Here is a 20,374-nt window from a genome sequence, read left to right on the forward strand (position 1 = left end):
CCAGACGATGTATCTTACGTTTCTATATTCCTCCCTCCCAACTCTTTTCCCCACAGCATTAGTTACTTCTAAGATAGCACATAATTTATTCATTTTTAATTAGATTTATAGCTGTTATGTCTTCAATTCACATAGCTAGTCAAATTTAAGTTACAAGAAGACAAAGCTGTTTGTCTTTACATTTTATTGAAGGACCTAACCACCTATGGCAATTTTTTACATAAAATAGTCATTCAAGAAACATTTATTCAATAAAAGAAGAAACACTTTGATATTGGAAACTAAATTATTATTCTACACAGAACAATTCAACACACCAATATACTCCATTAACATTGAAAATCCTCTTTTATTTCTTTCTTTGCGTTTTTTATGTATTTCCTTTTTCCTCAAATGTCGCCATTGTTAAAATTCTGCTTTGTTCTGAGTAAGTTTTTTCTCTCTCTATCCATTTCTTGTTTGTTTATTTGGTTGGTTGGTTGATTTTTGGCTATTCTATGTGTAGTATCTGCCTTGATCCATGATTTTGTTTTCAGGAGGCAGACACTCACCTCGTGTGTATCAATATTTACTTATACCTAAGCACGATTTCTTCTAGAGTACTTTCCCTAGAGGATTGACCACTTTCTAACCCACACACTGATAAGAGCTGGTTTCTCTACTCTTGCCCTGTTTTGCTTCTTTAGTCTCATGTGAGACAATACAACTCTTCAAAGAAAGAAGTAGATATTGCAGAACCAGAATATGAAGGGAATTCCACATGTATTGATCACCTATGCTGAAAAGTGGACTTCCAGCAAGAACCTCTCCCCTCCACAGAAGACAATGCTGAAGACCTCATCCACAGTCAAGCATGCTTCCATTATACCACCAGCATATTTCAAAGCACATTCTGTACCACCTTCATACATCTGTGGGCACTAATTGATTTGTTTTATGCGACCACCAGAGCAGGCGCCAGAGAAAAGGCAAGTAGGCAAGGTAAAAAGAAACTTTATTAGCTAGCCAATGTGAAGGAAGAAAGGACGAGGTTCACCGGTCTCCGGCGGTGGAGGCTGAGGAAGTCGCTCCGGCGTTCTCGGGCGAGGTTCCTAGGTCCGCATATGAGGAGGGGCCGAGGAAGTTCGCGCCGCGCACCTGCCGGGAGCAGCTTTTCTGTCTAAGGCTTGGGAGTGGGAGGGCAATAGGTGGGACACGGGCGTGTTGGGGGCGTTCGGTAGGTGCCGCCAGGTAAGTTTCGGTTTCCTCGATCAGACGCCATGTTGCGCCTGCGCAGTTGGTCTGTATTTTTCCCGGGCGTGGGCTGCATTTTCCCACGCGGGAGTAAGTTGTTGATGAAGAACCCGGAAATGCGCCATCTTAGTCGTCTTTGTCCTCTCCCCTCGTCCGGTCATTAATAAAGTTGTCTCGCATTTTTAAATTATCTGTTTCCAAAGACTGTAGTGCAGTGCTTAGGAATATGGGTTTTAAAAATGAAAAAAAAGTTAAAATTCTGTTTCTGAAACCTTGTTTTTAATTCTATATCAAAACTAGTGTAAATTGAGTATTACTTATCTGTGTGCCATTTCCCTAAAACATAATATAAGGCTAACAATGCTGCTTATATCAAGAGATTTTGTAAGAAATATGGATGAGACAACACATGTAAATTTCTTAGTGAATCACTTGCCATAGTAAAATCTCATTAAATAAAATCTACCACTTTTGTACATATGCAATGACCCCTCTGCATACCATTTTCAAAGCAGAGGTACAAATTTTATTTTGAAGTCTATCAGTAATTTAAAATGAGGAATCTGCCTCTTTGCAGCAAACGTGTGTGTGTGCACATACACACATGACAAAAACATCACCAAATTTTCTAAAATCTATTCTTAAAATTCCAATAGGCAGAAAGCAGAAGACCAGAATCTTGCCTATTTTTGACAAAATTTAAAAACTTAGTTCATGTGTTAGAAATAATACATTTCTAAGACTTATATTTTAGAGGAGAAGATGAAGGATCACAAGGTACAGCAAATGGTCCAAGGCCGCAAAGTAAGCTGGAGGTATAGGCCTGTTTATATCACAGTTTTTCCCAGTTGAGGCAAATTTCTCTTTGGTATCTTATTCTGAATCAACCTGATAAATAATTAATAGTTTTCTTCTCCTGTCCCATTCTGCCTGTGAAGTTAGTGTTTTAGTAAACCAATGCTAGTTCCATTAACCATTGCAGAGACAGTAGTAGGAAAGCTTCTTCCCCTTTGCAGTCTGGGAGGAGGCCTTGGGCTTCTCTTAATTGTGAAAATGAGTTAACGTATGTAGTGTGCCTAGAAGAGGACCAGCCATATAGACAATAATGAGTAATATTAGCTATTAATATGGTATATTTTGATATCTGGCATGGCAAGCTTCCCTGTCTTAGTATCACATTATTTCAATTAAAAATTGAGTATTCTATTTTCTTTTTATTTATATGAAATGTAACAATGTATTCAAGTGTCTTCCAAATCCCATTAACCCTTCTGTGATTTTCAGTGGAATTATATTAAATCCATGTATCAATAGTGAAGAGTACACTTTTAATTGCAATTAATTACCCCCAAATCTAGCAAGAAATATAGTGTAACCGTCAATTTATTAAAATCATTTTAAGGTCCCTAAACACATTTTATATTTCCTTTATACATGCTCTACATATTCTTTGTTATTTTTAATATATGTTTTACTTTTGCAGAAAAGTCTTTTTATTGTTTCCAAACCAATCCTTGTGGATGCTCAGGAAAGCTATTGCTTTATCTTTCTGTGTGTTATAAACCCTAAACACTCTGAATTTCATTTTCTTAATATAATTGGTTTCCAGTTGGTTCAGTGACATCCTCCAAGAGGATTATCATACCATCTACAAATATTGAAATTTGTCTTCTTTCCCTAGTTCTGTAATTAACATCTATTTCTTTCCTCACAGCAATTTAGAGTGTTAGAATAATGTAAATTAAAGTATATACCTGTATTAGCTACCATCCATTTTACCCCAATTCCAATATAATTATCCTGAGTTTTATTCCCCCATTGAATAAAACACAGAATTTCATCACTTGGTGTGCCTTAGAAATAATACATTTCTAAGACTTATATTTTAGAGGAGAATATGAAGGATCACCAGGTATAGCAAATGGTCCAAGGTCACAAAGTAAGCTGGAGGTATAGGCCTGTTTATATCACAGTTTTCCCCAGTTGAGCCAAATTTATCTTTGATATCTTATTCTGAATCAACCTGATAAATAATTAATAGTTTTCTGCTCCTGTCCCATTCTGCCTGTGAAGTTAGCGTTTTAGTAAACCAATGCTAGTTCCATTAACCATTGCAGAGACTAGTAGGAAAGCTTCTTCCCCTTTGCAGTCTGGGAGGAGGCCTTCTTGGGCTTCTCCTAATTGTAAAAAGAAGTTTTATATAGTTATTGTTATAAAATGTTTTATAAATAGTGAAGTCTTAGGAATTTTCACAGTCTCAGTTGGTAAATTAAGATAACTCAAAATCTAAGGATTTAAAATGATCTTCCTCCCTGGGAGATAGAACAAGTTAATATAGTATGTGGTTTCCCTATCCAATAAACTTGGACAGGGCTTGTTGATAGTTAAAGACAGATTGTTTCATATGGAAGAGAATAATTTGATATCCCACTGATTTAAGTAAAGTACATTGGCTATGTCATCTACCTGAAGAGTGTGGCTATTACATAAATCAGAACAACGGAGGATAAGACATCTTTCCTTATACAAACAGCAGAGGAACATAGTATTATCTATTAGTTCTTAGAGAGTTTCCAACTGATGACAAAAAATGATTTTTGGAAGGTAACCTATTAGTTTTTATTTGTGTTGATGATTGAGAAGACGGGGAAGTTTTGCTCCAAGGATACTTTTTAAATAATTTTTTTCTTATTTTTACCTTCAACCAACTCACCCCATGAAGGATACTTTTGTTTAATAAATCAAAGTGTACCCTTCAGAGCTCATGAGATGGCTTCTAAATATGTAGAGCAAATTGAGCCAGCTCAGTGCAATGAGTCTTTAGGGCCAACAGACTTATCTGAGATTTCCTCAGGAAATTGTACATAAAGAAAATGAGTTAAAAGTTGTAATATTTTATCCCTCTCAAATTCAAATTATTTAGTTGGCATGGAACTTTTTTCCCAAAAAATATTTGAAAATCCTACTATATGACATGGGCTTCTTTCCCCCTAACAAAGTGGGGGATGAGGGTTAGGAAAGTGATTTGACAGTTGACATGTCATCTATTAAGCCTTTGGGACTCCAGAGATTCATGAATACAGGATAGTTTGCCATGGATGCGGATATCCCATGCATGAGATAATATGTCTTCTTAGATGTATTCAACTATCCTATCCCTCTGACATAGACATATAAATAGCCACTCCAACCCTCAACTACAGAGAAAGGGGCAAAATAGAATTACTCCATGTAGGCAGTCTCTTTTTGTTGTTATTGCTATTTTTAATTAGGAATTTATTTTTCTTCCATTAGAAGCATTGATTTAAAAAAGGAGATTACTAAAAAATGCACTGCCTACTTACTACTTTTACAAGATTGTCAACTTTGTGATGTTGTATTTATATCTTTGAATTATGAGAGAGAATGTTCTCCGAGAGATTGATAAACTCACTCCAGCAATGAACTTTAAAGTATTACAGGTGTCTGGATGAAGCAGAGGGTTCCAGACAGAATGATGTTCAAGTCTTTTTGGCGCATGTGCTTTCTGTCTCCATCTAGTTAAAAATGCTTGCACTTAACAGTCATTTGCATATTATATAGACATTTCCCTTGATATTTTTAATCTTTGACACCTCCTATCATTATTAAACCAATCACCATAACACCTACTTCAAAAATGATACATTATATCCCCTGAGTTTATCAATCATAAAACAATCTCAGTCCATCATCACATGAATTATTACAAAACTGTTTGATATGTGTACCAAAAAGGGAAAAGTAGTCTCTTGTCTTTGAACTTTCAAGACAATCGCATTAAGGGCTGAACTGTACAGCACTCTCATGTCAATTATAAAGACATTATTCAATGGCTTTACTCAATCCATTTGACTTACAGTTAACCCCACAACTTTCACTATTAACTTTCCTTTCTACTTCTTTTAATATTTGACACTTACACATCCTAAAAGAGTGGTAGGATCTTTGAAATAGAAGTAGATATTGACTACAGTCGTACAGAATTTGCCTGAATGGGGGATGTAAAACTAGGATGTAAATCAGAGTGATTTTTATCGAAATAAGAGATGGTTTTAGACAGTATGCTGAAAAGGCAATAATTAACCTTGAATCTTATAGTGAGAAAGTTATTCTCATCTCAACTTTCTTTCATTCCCTCTGGATACAGCAAGGAGAATGAATTAATATGTTGCTAATGGGTCTTTAACACAACTTCAACACCTGCCATTGTAACCAAGATAGAGTGTATCTCAGGCTCAAAGCGTTTAATAGAGCATGACAAAGGTATATATTTTGTTCTTTCATTTAATTTTAGTATCTTATATTTAAGGTAAGTGAGGCAGCTTTCCATTTATTGTAATGATAAAAATTTCTTTTTAAACATATCAAGTTAAGCAAGGTTTTGATTGTAAAATGTCAACAAATAATTGTTGATATAGTATGTAGAAGTAGCCCAAATCATAATGACAGTTTGCAAACACCTAAAGTTTGGGAAATACTTAAGTAAACAGAAAAAATCCTTTAATACTTGGTTACATTCCTTAGACTCTACCATCAATAATGCTACTGAATATCTACATATTGGTAATATTAACACATGTGAAGAGTAGGTGTATCTAAAACTGTTTTCAAATGTGTAATATAAGTCCATTAAGAAGTCAATAGATTTGTATTTTTCTAAGTTTTAGTGTACAATTTAAATGTACACACTATCAATATGGATTGGGAATATATGTACATGTGTGTATAAATGCATATGTATATGTGTATGAATATATGTGTGTGTAAGAAGTTCAGTGGCATAAAGTACAGCAATAACTTTGTGTGTGTATATATATGTATATATGCACACACACACACACAGTTTTACAAAATCATAGTTTTTTTTTCCCGACATTTATTATGTGCTTCACACTAGATGTTATACATAAAATTTTGCTTCATTTCCTCAACTCTCTGTGAGGTTTTATGTGCACTGTTCCCATTTTACAAATGAGAAAACTAAGTCAGAATTAAGTATCTTGCACACAGTTATACAGATACTAAGTAGTAAAACTTATATTCAAATTCAGAAAAAAAAAACATTCCTTAAATACAGTGAAAGCAACCAATGCATATTAACACTCCTGGCTTAACATCGTTTTAATAATAAAAATATAACAATGAAAAATTTGAAAATTTGTAGACTCTAATGTTGAAACATTTTCTTAGAACTCTAAAATGATCTCATATGTAGGGATGACAGACCTACATTTTCAGATATAATTCGTTTTCTCAGTCCATGCTGTTGTGCTGCTGTTTCCTGCTCTCTAGATGACAGTTCTTAGAAATTAAGCAGATAAATGGAAGCATCAGTCTTCAGTTTGAAAGTTATTAAGGAATAAAAAGATAAATTGAAAATTGTGTGCACCAGATGGATTTCTTGAAATCTGGGTTCCAATCCCGATGACACCATTTATTATCCTGTGTCTTTGGAGAGTGACCTTCAGTTTTCTCATATTAAAAACTGGCAATAATTGCTAATGAGATATTTGTGTGATGAATAAATGAATTGCTGTTTACTAAATGTGAAAACAAAACAAAGCAAAAGCATATTTTCTGACATACGTGTCAAGGACTCTAGAAATTTCTGGTATTTTCATGATTTCATACATCTTTCAGTGACTTCACAATCTCCTCATTTAAATTATGCTTGTATGTTTGGCAAGACTAATTGCCTCTTAATGTAGACACACTGCCAACATGGAGGTAACACATCAAAAGACACAATAAACCTTAAACTAAAATCACCTCTACCCCAACAAGACTTGCCCAGCAGCTACTTTTGTATGATTTTGGACAGATTTCTGCTGTCCCAAATGAGACACATAGCATTTAAAACCTTTGCCAACATTTGCTCACAATGTATCTTCTTTTGTTTTTCAAATCCACCATAGTAGTCAAACACTATATTTCTTAAAGCAGGAAGCATGGTATATCAATAAATTATTAGAAATACTTCAGTCAACTGGTTAACTGTTGCTGCCAGGGTGTTAGAAGGTATTCTTTCCCTTACAGAAGGGAGGAGTTCCCTGGCGTAAGGTGTAGCAATAACTTTGAGGTGGTTTCACTTGAGGAAACATGATGGACCAGAAAGAAAATAGTCTTGGAGAATCAAGAACCCTAGGTTCTTATCCAGACATAGTTCACGGAATGATGAGGGCAAAAGGGAAAGAGTTGCCCCTATTGTTTAAGAACACAGGCTCTGAAGTCATGTTGCCTGGGTAATGTGTTGCTTCACCTTCTCATTATTTCTACGATTTTGATAAAATTCCTTAAAATTTCTGAGTTCAGTTTCCCCATTTAAGAAATGAGGATAGTTGATAGTACCCTCCTCATTGGTGTTTTGAAAGTCTAGAAAGCAACAATGGTTATAAAAATCTTAGGACAGTGCCTATAACAAGGGTATCATTCCATAAATAATAGTTTAGGTTGTTGCTCTTAGTATTATGGTTATATTTCAATTCTACTTTCTTTAAAATATGAAAGAATTGGGTTTAATAATTGCTGAGATAATTTGCCGCTGTCATATATTATGACTTCATTAATTTTTGCTATAGATTTTTATAAAAATCTTCTTTTAGTTAGCAGAATCATTGACAATGCATAGTAACTTGTCCTGTTTATTGATTATTTTCAGCCCTGAAAAGAGAATCTGGTTATGTGTTCAATGAATATTAATTGTATGACTACAACTTCATGAGCATCAAGTAGACCTAATCAAATCAGAGTCTCTGGGACTGAGATACAGGATTTTGCTTTTTAAAAAAAAAGTTTTAAATACAGTAAAAGTGTATTTTTAGGCTGTACTAATGAGTTTAATCTGTGGACTATACTTTGAAAAACATAGTTTTAGGAAATATATAGAGGTGATTAGAGTGCCCATATAATGTGTTGTCAAAATTAGGATAATTTTATCAGTAAACTGTGATATTAATAATAATTATGACAACAAAACTGACATGGATTTGGATTTTATTGATCAGTGGGGAAAGGTAGACACCCTCAAAAGAACAGTGCTGGAATGCATCAAGGGAATGTCTGATACCCAATTTTTGACTGATCCCCAGGATATGCCTGTATACAGGATTTTTGGAGGATTGTTTCCCTGGGCTGAGGTTTTCGGAAGCCAGTGAGCTTGCAAAGTTATAAGACCCTGATTTTGACCCAGAGAAGAGAATTCGCATATTACATTTATATTCAGGGAATATGTTGGATGATAAAAAAAATAATAATAACGAATGCCAGGAAATTCAACCAATTATGTAAATTTAAACTAATACGAGAATTACTTTTTTCCAAAGTAGGATTAAGGATACAAGATTTCCAAATACCAAGAACTATTCATATAGATATGTGAACTTCCAAATCCCCACCCAGCATTTCTGAGAGTTTATTGTCCTACTGGCCCTTAGGCTAGAATAATAAATGTTTTCTGCAGTATACTCCCCTCACCATCAGAACCCATTGATGCCTTTGAAACTGTTTCTTGCTTGACACTTCTCTAAATACATTGGAAGTATCATCAGTCAAGTTACAAACTGTTTTCCTTCATCGGTCTTCATAATCTAGTCTTACCTAAAAAGAGGATTGTTCAGGTATTGACATCAGATGTAGTACTATATTAGTTATCCATACTATAGAGAAGATGCACTGGAGGGTGATACAACACTGCATTTACGGAAATCACCGAGTCAAGTCAAGCCTGGCATTGGGTTCTAAGTCAAGTGCTATTTATTTTTAATGGCAAGACAAAGGCAAAAAAGATAGGCAAATACAGGCATAAAAGTTCAAAATTGAGTCAGCATTCCAAAGACACTCTAGAATGTCTAAGATGTACACAGTGAGTTGGCCAGATTTCTTGCTGTTGGATATTGTTTACGTCGTGTGTGTGTGTGTGTGTGTGTGTGCGCGCGTGCATGCAGTGTGATTACTTTGGTTTCCTACAATCTTTCTTAAGAGGCCTAAGTGTGTTTCAGTTTTTCTGCTCTCAAGACTGTATTTCACAGTGAGCCAAAATAAGCATGGAGAGAAGGTGTTTTTATGCTCATGAAGCTGAAAAGAAAGAAGTGAAAAGTAAAGCATACTACATAAGGCAAGACACTGTGTGATACCAGGCGAGGCAGGGGTGATTGTTGGCCACTTCAGGAATCTGGATGTTCAGTGTTTTCAAATAGAATCATCATTCCTCTGCAGAGCGTCTCTCTTTATCTAGCAGTTACAAATGGATCCAAGAGTTGCCAGAGTTTCTGTCTTCTCATCTCATTATACAAACCACTAAAATGAGAAAAAGAATAACTCCCAGAAGCTTTCATGTAGTTAATGGCAGCAGGGTGAAGTTTGCCTTTGATATTCACCTGTTCAGCACACCTAACTTATTTTGTGCTTTTCTATCAAAAGCAACATCACAGGGGTGTTATTGGCTGGTTTCAGTGTGTGTGTGTGTGTGTGTGTGTGTGTGTGTGTGTGTGTGTGTGTGTGCGCGCGCGTGCACTTGTACACGTGGGCACAAGAAAGAGAATTTAAAATAATTCTGACTTTTAGGACAAATATTGTTGTATTTGAAAAATCAATACTGAAATAAAACAACAATGTTGTTCAAAAACATAGGAATACATCCTGTGTACACGATTATGTATAATGAATTATAGATATACATATGCATAGATGTGCCCAAACACATAGAAATAGAGTTTCTGGGTGTGTAATGGAGTGCTGGGGTCAACCATCAGAATTAATTTTATTTTATGGTCACACATTTAATTATTTAACAAATAGTTCTTGTATTCTTAAAATTTGCAGCACCCTGTTGAAGAATGGAGTGAAAGTAAATCAAGAACTACACGAAAGTGTAAAACAAAAGTAGTCCGTTTATTATTGAATAGCTTACAACTGAATAGAGAAACCCTGTCTGCATGCAGCTATGATGAAAACTAGGATGAATAATTCCAACTATGCATCGAGGACAGTAGGATAATTCTAACTGGAAGTGGAAGTTAGAAGACAAAGAAGTTTTCTTTGCTTTTCAAAAGCAAAAGAATTATTGGGCCTTCATTACACATTCTGGGACTTGGCTTCCTGTGAGAACTTAATTTTTCATTTAGTCATCCTTTTCAAGTGCCAGGTATCATTTTACATCATAGCTAACAATTTCACCAGAATTGAAAGAACAAGTAAATTTGGCAAAAATAATAATAATAATAATAATAATAATAATGATGATGATGTGAGGGAAGAACAGAGATGCTAAAAAAATAGGTGTTTCTGCTCCTCTCAGTACTTCTGAGCATTTGCCAGATGTCAAATACCATTAATGAACTGAGTGGGTGCTTCTTGGTACTTTAATATTCAACAGCCTTCTTAATTGTTAATTCCTAAGAGCACTGGAGTGAAATATGAAAGGGGTGGATGGAAAAAAAAATCAAGTTCACACTAGGAAGCCAAATCTCAGCATACTTAGTGAGGATCCAATAGAATGAAAGGCAAAATTGTAATTTAAAAGTTACATGAAATTTATAGGCTATTGATGCCAAACAGAGAATTACAAAAAATATTATTAGCAGTGCCTACTACAAATATATAGTTTCTTTAGGTTCAGGGGTCTTTGTAATGACCTCAAATATTAACCCATGCTAGCCTTAAAATAAATATGATGATGATAATGATGGTATTTGTGACACTAGTTTCTATACTGTGGATACTTTAAAAGAGTTCTTTATATGAACATGAGATGCTGTCAATAACCATATGAGGTAGGTGTTATTGTTAATGTCTCTATTTCACTGATGAGAAAACTGAGGCACAAAGAGATTTCGTAATTTGCTGAAAACTTCATAGCTTTTAAGTTCAGAACCTGGAAGAACCGGGATTAGAATTTACATAGTCTGGTTCCAGACCATGCGTTTAAATCATATGCACTGCTGCTCTCAGTGGATGTAACTATAGGGATAAATGGGTGAAAAGTAGCTAACAATATAATGGTAGCTGAGATATAGGTAGTTGGTATATATGCCAGGCAGAGTGCTACAAATTCCACACACATTAACATATTCTATCTTCAAAATGAAACATTCCCTCTTCTCCTCCTCATTCATTATTCTCCCATCCTATTCATTAAGCATATGAGGTAATTGAGGCTCTGAGGCTCAATAATTTGCCCACGAGAAACAGAACCTATAGGATACACACACACGTTTGAATATGCATATATATATATGCACAAACATGTACATAATATATGCATATAAACATATAGGGCATACCTGTACCATGGTGTTTTGGTGACTATGGCCATATAGTATTTGAAGTCAGGTAATGCGATGCCTCCAGATTTGTTCTTTTGCTTAGAGTTGCTTTTGCTATGCAGGCTCTTTTTTAGTTCCATATGAACTGTAGGATTGTCTTTTCTAGTTTTTGAAGAATGATCTTGGTGTTTTTACGGGAATTGCATTGAATTTGTAGATTGCTTTTGGCAGTATGGTCATCTTCACAATGTTGATGCTACCCATCCATGAGCATAGGATGTATTTCCATGCATTTGTGTCATCTATGATTTCTTTTAGCAGTGTTTTGTAGTTTTCCTTATAGAGTCCTTTCACCTCCTTAGCTAGGTATATTCCTAAATATTATATTTATTTTATTTTATTTTTTGCAGCTATTGTAAAAGGGGTTGAGTTCTTGGTTTGGTTCTCAGCTTAGTTGTTGTTGGTGTACAGCAGAGCTACTTAATTGTGTACATTAATTTTGTATCCTGAAACTTTGCTGAATTCATTTATCAGTTCTAGGAGCTTTTTGGAGGAGTCTTTAGAGTTTCCTAGGTATACAATCATATCATCAGCAAACAGTGACAGTTTGACTTCCTATTTGCTGATTTGGATGCCATTTATTTCTTTCTCTTATCTGACTGCTCTGGCTAGGACTCCTACTACTATGTTGAATAGAAGTGATGAATGGGCATCCTTGTCTTGTTCCAGTTCCCAGAGGGAATGCTTTCAACTTCCCTCCCATTCAGTGTTATGTTGGCTGTGCGTTTGTCATAGACAAATGGCTTTTATTACATTAAGATATATCCCTTCTATGCCATGGAAAAAAATAGAGAACCCAGAAATAAGGCCAAATACTTACAGCCAACTGACATTTGGCAAGGCAAACAAAGACATAAAGTGGGGAAATAACACCCTATTCAACAAATGGTTCTGGGATAATTGGCAAGACACATGTAGAAGAATGAAACTAGATCCTCATCTCTCACCTTATAAAAAAATCAACTCAAGATGGATCAAGGACTTAAATATAGGATCTGAAACCATAAAAATTCTGGAAGATGATATTGGAAAAACTCTTCTAGACATTGGCTTGGGCAAAGACTTCATGAACAAGAACCCAAAAGCAAATACAACAAAACAATGATAAATAGGTGGGATTTAACTAAACTAAGATATGTCTGTAGAGCAAAAGAAACAGTCAGCAGAGTAAACAGATAACCCACAAGTGGGAGAAAATCTTCATCTGATAGTAGGAGAAAATCTATACATCTGATAAAGGACTAATATCCAGAATCTACAAGGAACTCAAACACATTAGCCAGAAAAAAACAAACAATCCCATCAGAAAATGGGCTAAGGACATGAATAAACATTTATCAAAAGGAGATACATAAATGGTCAGCAAGCATGAAAAAATGTTCAATATTACTAATGGTCAGGGAAATGCAAATCGAAACCCCAATGCGATACCACCTTACTCCTGCAAGAATAGCCATAATCAAAACACAAACAAACAAAAATAACAGATGATAGTGAGGATGCAGTGAAAAGGGAACACTTTTACACTGCTGGTGGGAATATAAACTAGTACAACCACTATGGAAAATAGTGTGGAGTTTCCTTAAAGAATTAAAAGTAGAACTATGGTTTGATCCAGCAATCTCACTACTGGGTAACTACCCAGAGGAAAAAAAAGTCATTATGCAAAATGATACTTGCACACACATGTTTATAGCAACACAATTTGCAATTGCAAAAATATGAAAGCAGCCCAAATGCCCATTAATCAATGAGTGGATAAAGAAATTTTGGTACACACACACACACACACACACACACACACACACACACACACACCATGGAATACTTTTCAGCCATAAAGAGGAATGGAATAATAGCATTCACAGCAGCCTAAATAGAATTGGAGACCATTAGTCTGAGTGAAGTAACTCAATAATGGAAAACCCAAACATCATAAGTTATCACTCATAAGTGGGAGCTAAACTATGAGGATGCAAAAGCATAAGACTGATACAGTGGACTTTGGGGACTTGAGGGAAAGGGTGGGAGGGGGGTGAGGGATAAAAGACTACAAATTGGGTACAGTGTATACTGCTTGGGTGATGGGTGCACCAAAATCTCTCAAATCACCACTAAATAACTTACTCATGTAACCAAACAACACCTATTATCCAAAAACCTATGGAAATAAAGATAAAATAAAATTTTTAAAAACCAAACATAAAGAGCACATATATATGTATACACATATACTCATATATATAACATTAGCATGCATGGTGTATATATATATACACACTATGAGACATATATACTCTATATTTATGAATCTACATATTTATAAATATCTGTCTATATATTTATATACATAAATAAATTTTGTATGGGGTTATGTGATTACAGAAGCTAAGTCCCACAATCTTCCATCCGCAAGCTGGAGACCCAGAAAAACTGGTTGTGTAGTTCAAAGTCCTGAGAGCCAGTTAATGGTGTAGATTCCAGTCTGATTATGAAGGCCTGAGAACCCGGAGGGTTAAACACAAAGGATGGAGGTCCCAGTTCAAACAGGCAGAGAGAGTGAATCTTCCCTTCCTCCACTGTTTTGCTCTATTTGAGCCCCGAACAGGTTGGATGATGCCCTCCCACACTGGGAAGGTCACTCTCACCTACTACATCTACCAGTTCAAATGCTAACCTCTTCTGGAAACACTGTCACAGACACAGCCAGAAATAACAACTAACAAGACCTCCTGGCACTCTGTGACCCAGTCTGATTGACACATAAAATTTGCTATCACTTATCATAACTTTTCAGAGTAAAAGAAAGGATTGTCACAATTTCTTCAGGACAATAAGCATACTAGATAATGCAGAATGTGTATATTTTCTTCATATTGACTGAACCCTAGTTCTTTAGATCTTTGTTAAAATAACTCACACTTAAAACCTGTGAGAAAGAAGTCATTCAAAGCTAGATTCATTTTTTTTTTATTTGGATCCTAATGTTCTCCCCTGACAAGAGTGGGATGGTGTGATTACAAGTATGTATTTTTCCAGGCCCACAAATTCTTCTCCGGGAAGCCTTTTCTAAACTTTCCCTTTTCTTTCTCTTATTAGTCCCACACATCCTCTGCTTTGCTCTGTTCTAGCTTGAATCAGACAGTATTCTCGTTTTCTGGTTACTTGTTTGTCTTTTCTGTTAGACAATGAAATTTGGAGTACAGGCAATGCCTATGTTTTCCTTTCTTCTGCCTAATGCAATGCATGGCATAGAGTAGGTACCCAAGGCATGTTTAAATGAGAAAGGGAAGGAGTAAGTTTTCTTGGTACTAAGATTATTTTAATACATTAGCCAATTTTATTTTCAAAATTTGGAGTCAGTTTCCAAAGAGATTTTCTGATTAAGGAGTAAAAGTGCCATACCTTAATTTATTCAACTCTTCATTCATTAGGTCACACTCAGAATGACTGCTTGAAGGCTTTCAGGCAGTAAATTATAGAATTGATTAGTGAACACAATTTTGATTAATAAGGTAGTTTAATTTCAGAACGTGGTAGTGAATGTATCCCAAACTATCTGTGTTTGCGAAAAAGTCTCCAATCTCTTGGATAAAAATGTCATGATCCAATTGGCTGGGTCACTGAAATGACATTAAAGGAAAACTCTAGAAAAATGTTTAAATGAGGTAATACATTGAAATAAGTCTGCAGCCTCCCCAGGCACCTGTTTCAAAACAGCGACACTCATTTGGCTGTATAAGTTCTGGTCTATTTGTTTAACAATTAGTGATATTACGTTTCCTCATAAACTGTATTAGACCCCATTCAGGCATTTAATCAATGTGTGCTTAAAAAAGAGTATCAGGAGATTATGTACTGTTGCATGGCCGCTCTGGGGGTGGGACTGGCACATGGCATCCGCCTAGGTATTCAGGTGTGTCCTTTCTTGATAAATGATTAGTCCTCATAAGACTTTTCAGTTGGTTGTATGAGTTAAAAAGCAACCACTTGCACCTGGTTAAAGTCTCTTAAAAAGTTGTCTTCCCGGGGGTTATGAGTACCATGAGAGTATAAAGTAGTAATTTCACTTAAATTATTCACAGATACTAACATTTAAGCAAATTAGACTATTACTTCAACTTCCAAATTAGAGAAGAACTTTCCTTTAAAGTGAATAGAAAGTTCTATTTGTTTCAGATAATATAGTTAACTCGTTATCATCAGTTGTTTCTTTTAGTCATGTTGAATAGCTGAATCCAATAACACAAACACCTTTAAAATTTATTCCAAATGTCCAATGAGTAAATAGTTTAGGCATTCAGATTAATTTTTCTATTCTGTAAATTTAGCTTTGCTTTTACTTTTATTTGTATTTGTGAGGGTTCATTTTTATAGAGAAATCTCCTGCTCCCTCCCATCAAATCCACTATGTGCTTAAAAATTCTAGCAAATTAAATTTGTGCTGGCAAGTAGATAAAACAAATAAATGGCTTAAAAACATCACAATCAAGTATGATAATAGCAAAGTGTTATACTTTTAATAAGTGATTAGGAATGGTTGTAATGCAAAGATTTATTTCACAGAACAAAAGCACTTAAGCAGGAGTTGATATTACTGCTATGCTTCAGTGATGATAACATTGGGACTTCAACCTGCATAGCTACAATGATTAATTAAAGGCCTTGTTCGGGATGAGTGAGCACCATTATTGTTCTTAAATAGGAAAAGGCAGGTAACCATTACTGATTATTCCTCAATTCCCAGTCTTGTTAAAAACTAAAGAATACCAAAGTAGGTTGTACAATTTCCAAGCTGCTATGAGAAGTAGAAAATAACACAATTTCCATACCATATATAAGTGAGAGTTGGATTAGTTGAAAGATTTTAAGTTAACAACCAGATTTATCCCTGATGGTCTGAATATAAAATTTATGATGGTATGTATATAAAGTTCACTTATATCAGTAAGATATGAACATCTTTATGGGGAGGCAATATCCCAATATACGCTTCCAGCTATATATCTCTGTCTACAGCAAATACCCCTCATCAAAGAAAAAAGAATATATATACATACATATGAAAAAAATTTACAGATCAAAAGAATCACCATTAAATATCTAATGAAAGCATCTTAATGCATTCTGAATAAACAAGAACTGTATTATTTTTATTTTTCTAAGGCATAAATTGTGTCAGATTACGTCATTTGTTCTTTCTTTTTAAAAATCATACCACCGTGCTATTTTTCTAATATAAATAAGTATTTTTGAGTGTACTTGATATTTGGAGACAGTTTATTTCTGAATACTGGAAATACTTCTACCAAATCTTCTCTGCAAATATTCCTACCAATTTGAAGATATGAAGCAAATACTTTGGAAAATGTTCCAGGAAAAACATTATCGTTGAGATTCTGTGGCTTGGAAGACATATCGTTTGTAACAGTTTAATGTTGCCAATAAGCCCTGAAATACCTCTGATTTGAGATATTCCCTCTCTTTGTCTATTCCATCTATATCTTCTTTGGAGTATACTGCAAAGAAGTATGTCTTTTGCTTTTGACCATCAGGCATAGCAAGGGTTAAGTATAAGGTGAAGAGCGTTATTGTACTCTATACATTCCCTGAATTACAACAAGAATTCTGACTCGATACTACCAGAATACTCAGTAAAAAGACTCCAATGGGCAGAGTTTGCTTTTGTTTTTCAAAATCATTCTTTCACTATGCTACTGCTATTTTGGGAGAGCTTATTTATACATTCATTTTGTTTACAGTGCTTACGCAAGTATTAAACCATTTGCAGATGAGGGAATGGATACCGGGAGAAATCAATTTTCTAATGTTGTACAGTCAATAATGAAACAAGACTTAAACTTATGTCACCTTCTTAAAGTCTAAGATGAAGAATATGTTTTTCTTTTATATTACATGATATATCCAGAGAGGAGATATTTGTTATTCAAAAACCATACTCTCTTTAGTTTTAAATTTTTAATTGTTTTTTATTTTTTGAGAAAGAGTCTCCATCATCCCAGCTGGAATGTACTGGCACAGTCTCAGCTCACTACAACCTCCATCTCTGGGGTTCAAGCGATTCTCCTGCCTTAGCCTCCCAAGTAGCTGGGGTTACAAGCATGTACCACCACTCCCAGCTAATTTTTTTCTTTTTTCTTTTTTTTTTTTTGTATTTTTAGTAGAAACGGGATTTCACCATGTTGAACAGGCTGGTCTCAAATTCCTGACCTCAAATGATCCTCCCGCTTCAGCCTCCCAAAGTGCTGGGGTTATAGGCATTAGCCACTATGCCCGGCCTTCTAAAAGTCATACTCTCTTTAATTCTAAAAAGTATCAGAAACTAATTGTAAGCTATGCATATTAAATAAAAATGTTGGCTATAAAAATAGCAAAGATTTCAAAACTCTTTAACTAGAATAATTTTTTTTTTTTTTTTTTTTTTTTTTTTGAGACAGAGTCTTGCTCTGTCGCCCAGGCTGGAGTGCAGTGGCTGGATGGATCTCAGCTCACTGCAAGCTCCGCCTCCCGGGTTCACGCCATTCTCCTGCCTCAGCCTCCCGAGCAGCTGGGACCACAGGCGCCCGCCACCACACCCGGCTAGTTTTTTGCATTTTTTTAGTAGAGACGGGGTTTCACCGTGTTAGCCAGGATGGCCTCGATCTCCTGACCTCGTGATCTGCCCGTCTCGGCCTCCCAAAGTGCTGGGATTACAGGCTTGAGCCACCGCGCCCAGCCTAGAATAATTTTTAGAGGAATAGTTAATTCACCAGTATTCATGAAATGGAATTTTATGTCAGCATTACAAGTAAAGAAGTACATCCACATATGTCAGAATATAAAGATCTCACACATCTGAGGCATGGCCAGAAAAGCAAACTGCTTGATGAGACTGATTGCACAATCATGTTTATGTACTGTATTTTTCCTGCATTTGTTTTGGGTTTTTTTTTTTATATTTGACATCAAACTGGTTAACTATAGAATGATAGTGGAATGGGCCAGGGCTGTGAGGTTGGAAAGAGTAAGGATCGTTAGATTTAAGTCCACCTTCTATATTATTTGCATCTTTAAAAACAGGCACTTGTTTGTTTTGTTTGTTTTTTTTAACTTCTCTGTAAGAGACAGTTATGGTACAGAATAAAAGTGAGTTTACTTTCTCATTTATCCAAAGAAGCTTTGTGCCATTACCCCCTCCTCTTTTTCCTCCCTCCATTTCTGGCTTCCCCTGATTCAGTACTTAATGTGTAGTGCATTTTCCATATTACCAAAGTGAAAACTTCCCATAAACCCAGAACACTGTTGTAGGATTTCTGGCCAGCACATGAGTTTTCAGAACCAGCTGAAATAAGTCATTAAGAAGTTTGACCTTTGTCTACCTGGTCTGCCTCCCTACCATTGCTTTGCTAATGATATTGTGGGTATTGACCAATGATACCCAAGTTTGGCCATGCTTCAGGTTTATATGTAGAAGGCTTATGGGAGCTACTAATTGTTCTGAGTACTTAGTAATTTAACTTTCTTACTGGAAGGACATTTTGAAATACAGGATTTTTTTTTTTCTTTTTGAATACATCCTGAAAATCATTGCCTTTAAATTATCTGAGGAACATCAGATTATCCCCTTCAATCACTCAATTTGACAGATATTAAAAATGAGGTTCAGAGCAGTTAAGTGAATTTTCCAAGGTCACAGAGCACATTATTGGAAATCATTGTTGTATCTATCAGGATATTCTCCTGCCTTGTTAGTGACAATGTAATCAGTAAAATTTAATCTTCTTGTGATCCTTAGGGCTTTTGCTAGGACTGCAATTATTGTGATGAACATCGGTGATTAGCATGTACGAAAGTAAGCTGAAAGATGGGTTAATGGTTGGCATATTCTTCTTGTTTTTTTTTTTTTCTTTTAATATTTAGGAGAAGATTTACTTTCCCTATAGCTACTTATTTGCTACTTACTCCTCTTGCTATTTTACTTTTTTGCTCAAAAATTAAAAATAAAGTTTATAATGGACCATGTTCTAGAAATTTGAAATTCTACTCCTTTTTTCTTTTCTTTTTAAGGTAGAGGCTCGCTCTGTCACCCAGGCTGGCGTGCAGTGGCGCGGTCTCCACTCACTGCAACCTCCGCCTCTAGGTTCATACAATTCCCTGCCTCAGCCTCCCGAGTAGCTGGGATTACAGGTGCCCACAACCACGCCCGGCTAATTTTTGTATTTTTAATAGAGATGTGTTTTCACCATATTGGCCAGGCTGGTCTTGAACTCCTGACCTCATGATCCACCTGCCTCAGCCTCCCAAAGTGCTGGGATTACAGGCATGAGCCACCGTGGCCAGCCAATTCTACTGCTTTTAAATTCAAGTTCATAGAATTTAGAATCATCAGGTATTACATGAATCCGTAAGAATTTGCTCGGTCCTTTCAGCTCTTCCTCCTTCAGATTCTCTTTTCCAATCTTTTCCCAAATAATTAGTCTGTTTTTCTAGCACTCCCCTAGAAGTGCTATACATATTTGCTTCAAGCAGCAACAACGATCAGGTTTCGAAAGCAAGTTGGTTGAATCAGGAATGCAAGTCCTGACTCTAACTTGGGTTCTCTGCTAGTCAGAGAAGTCTTATGATCCCACAGAGTGAATTGCTATGGGAAAGTTTATGGCTTAATTTTGTTTGTTCAATAAGGTTTGTAATTAATTTTTCTAGATTATACAGAAGAGGAAAGGGCCAAGCAAATTTATATGAACGTATCTTTGAAAACAAGTTGATACTGTCTCTGCTTGGGGTCTCTGCTAGTCAAA

General features: G+C 35.6%; 1 long non-coding RNA gene across 1 annotated transcript in view; it reads right to left on the reverse strand.

The window, feature by feature from the left end:
- Positions 1-970: 970 nt before the first annotated feature.
- LOC114674372 (uncharacterized) overlaps positions 971-20,374 on the reverse strand; it is a 68,879-nt gene continuing 49,475 nt past the window's right edge. The window contains exon 4 of the long non-coding RNA XR_003725424.2: positions 971-1,437. This is a non-coding gene — a long non-coding RNA (uncharacterized LOC114674372). The remainder of the gene's footprint in view (positions 1,438-20,374) is intronic.

This window comes from Macaca mulatta, chromosome 20, assembly GCF_049350105.2.
Source record: "Macaca mulatta isolate MMU2019108-1 chromosome 20, T2T-MMU8v2.0, whole genome shotgun sequence".
In the NCBI taxonomy this organism is placed as follows: domain Eukaryota; kingdom Metazoa; phylum Chordata; class Mammalia; order Primates; family Cercopithecidae; genus Macaca; species Macaca mulatta.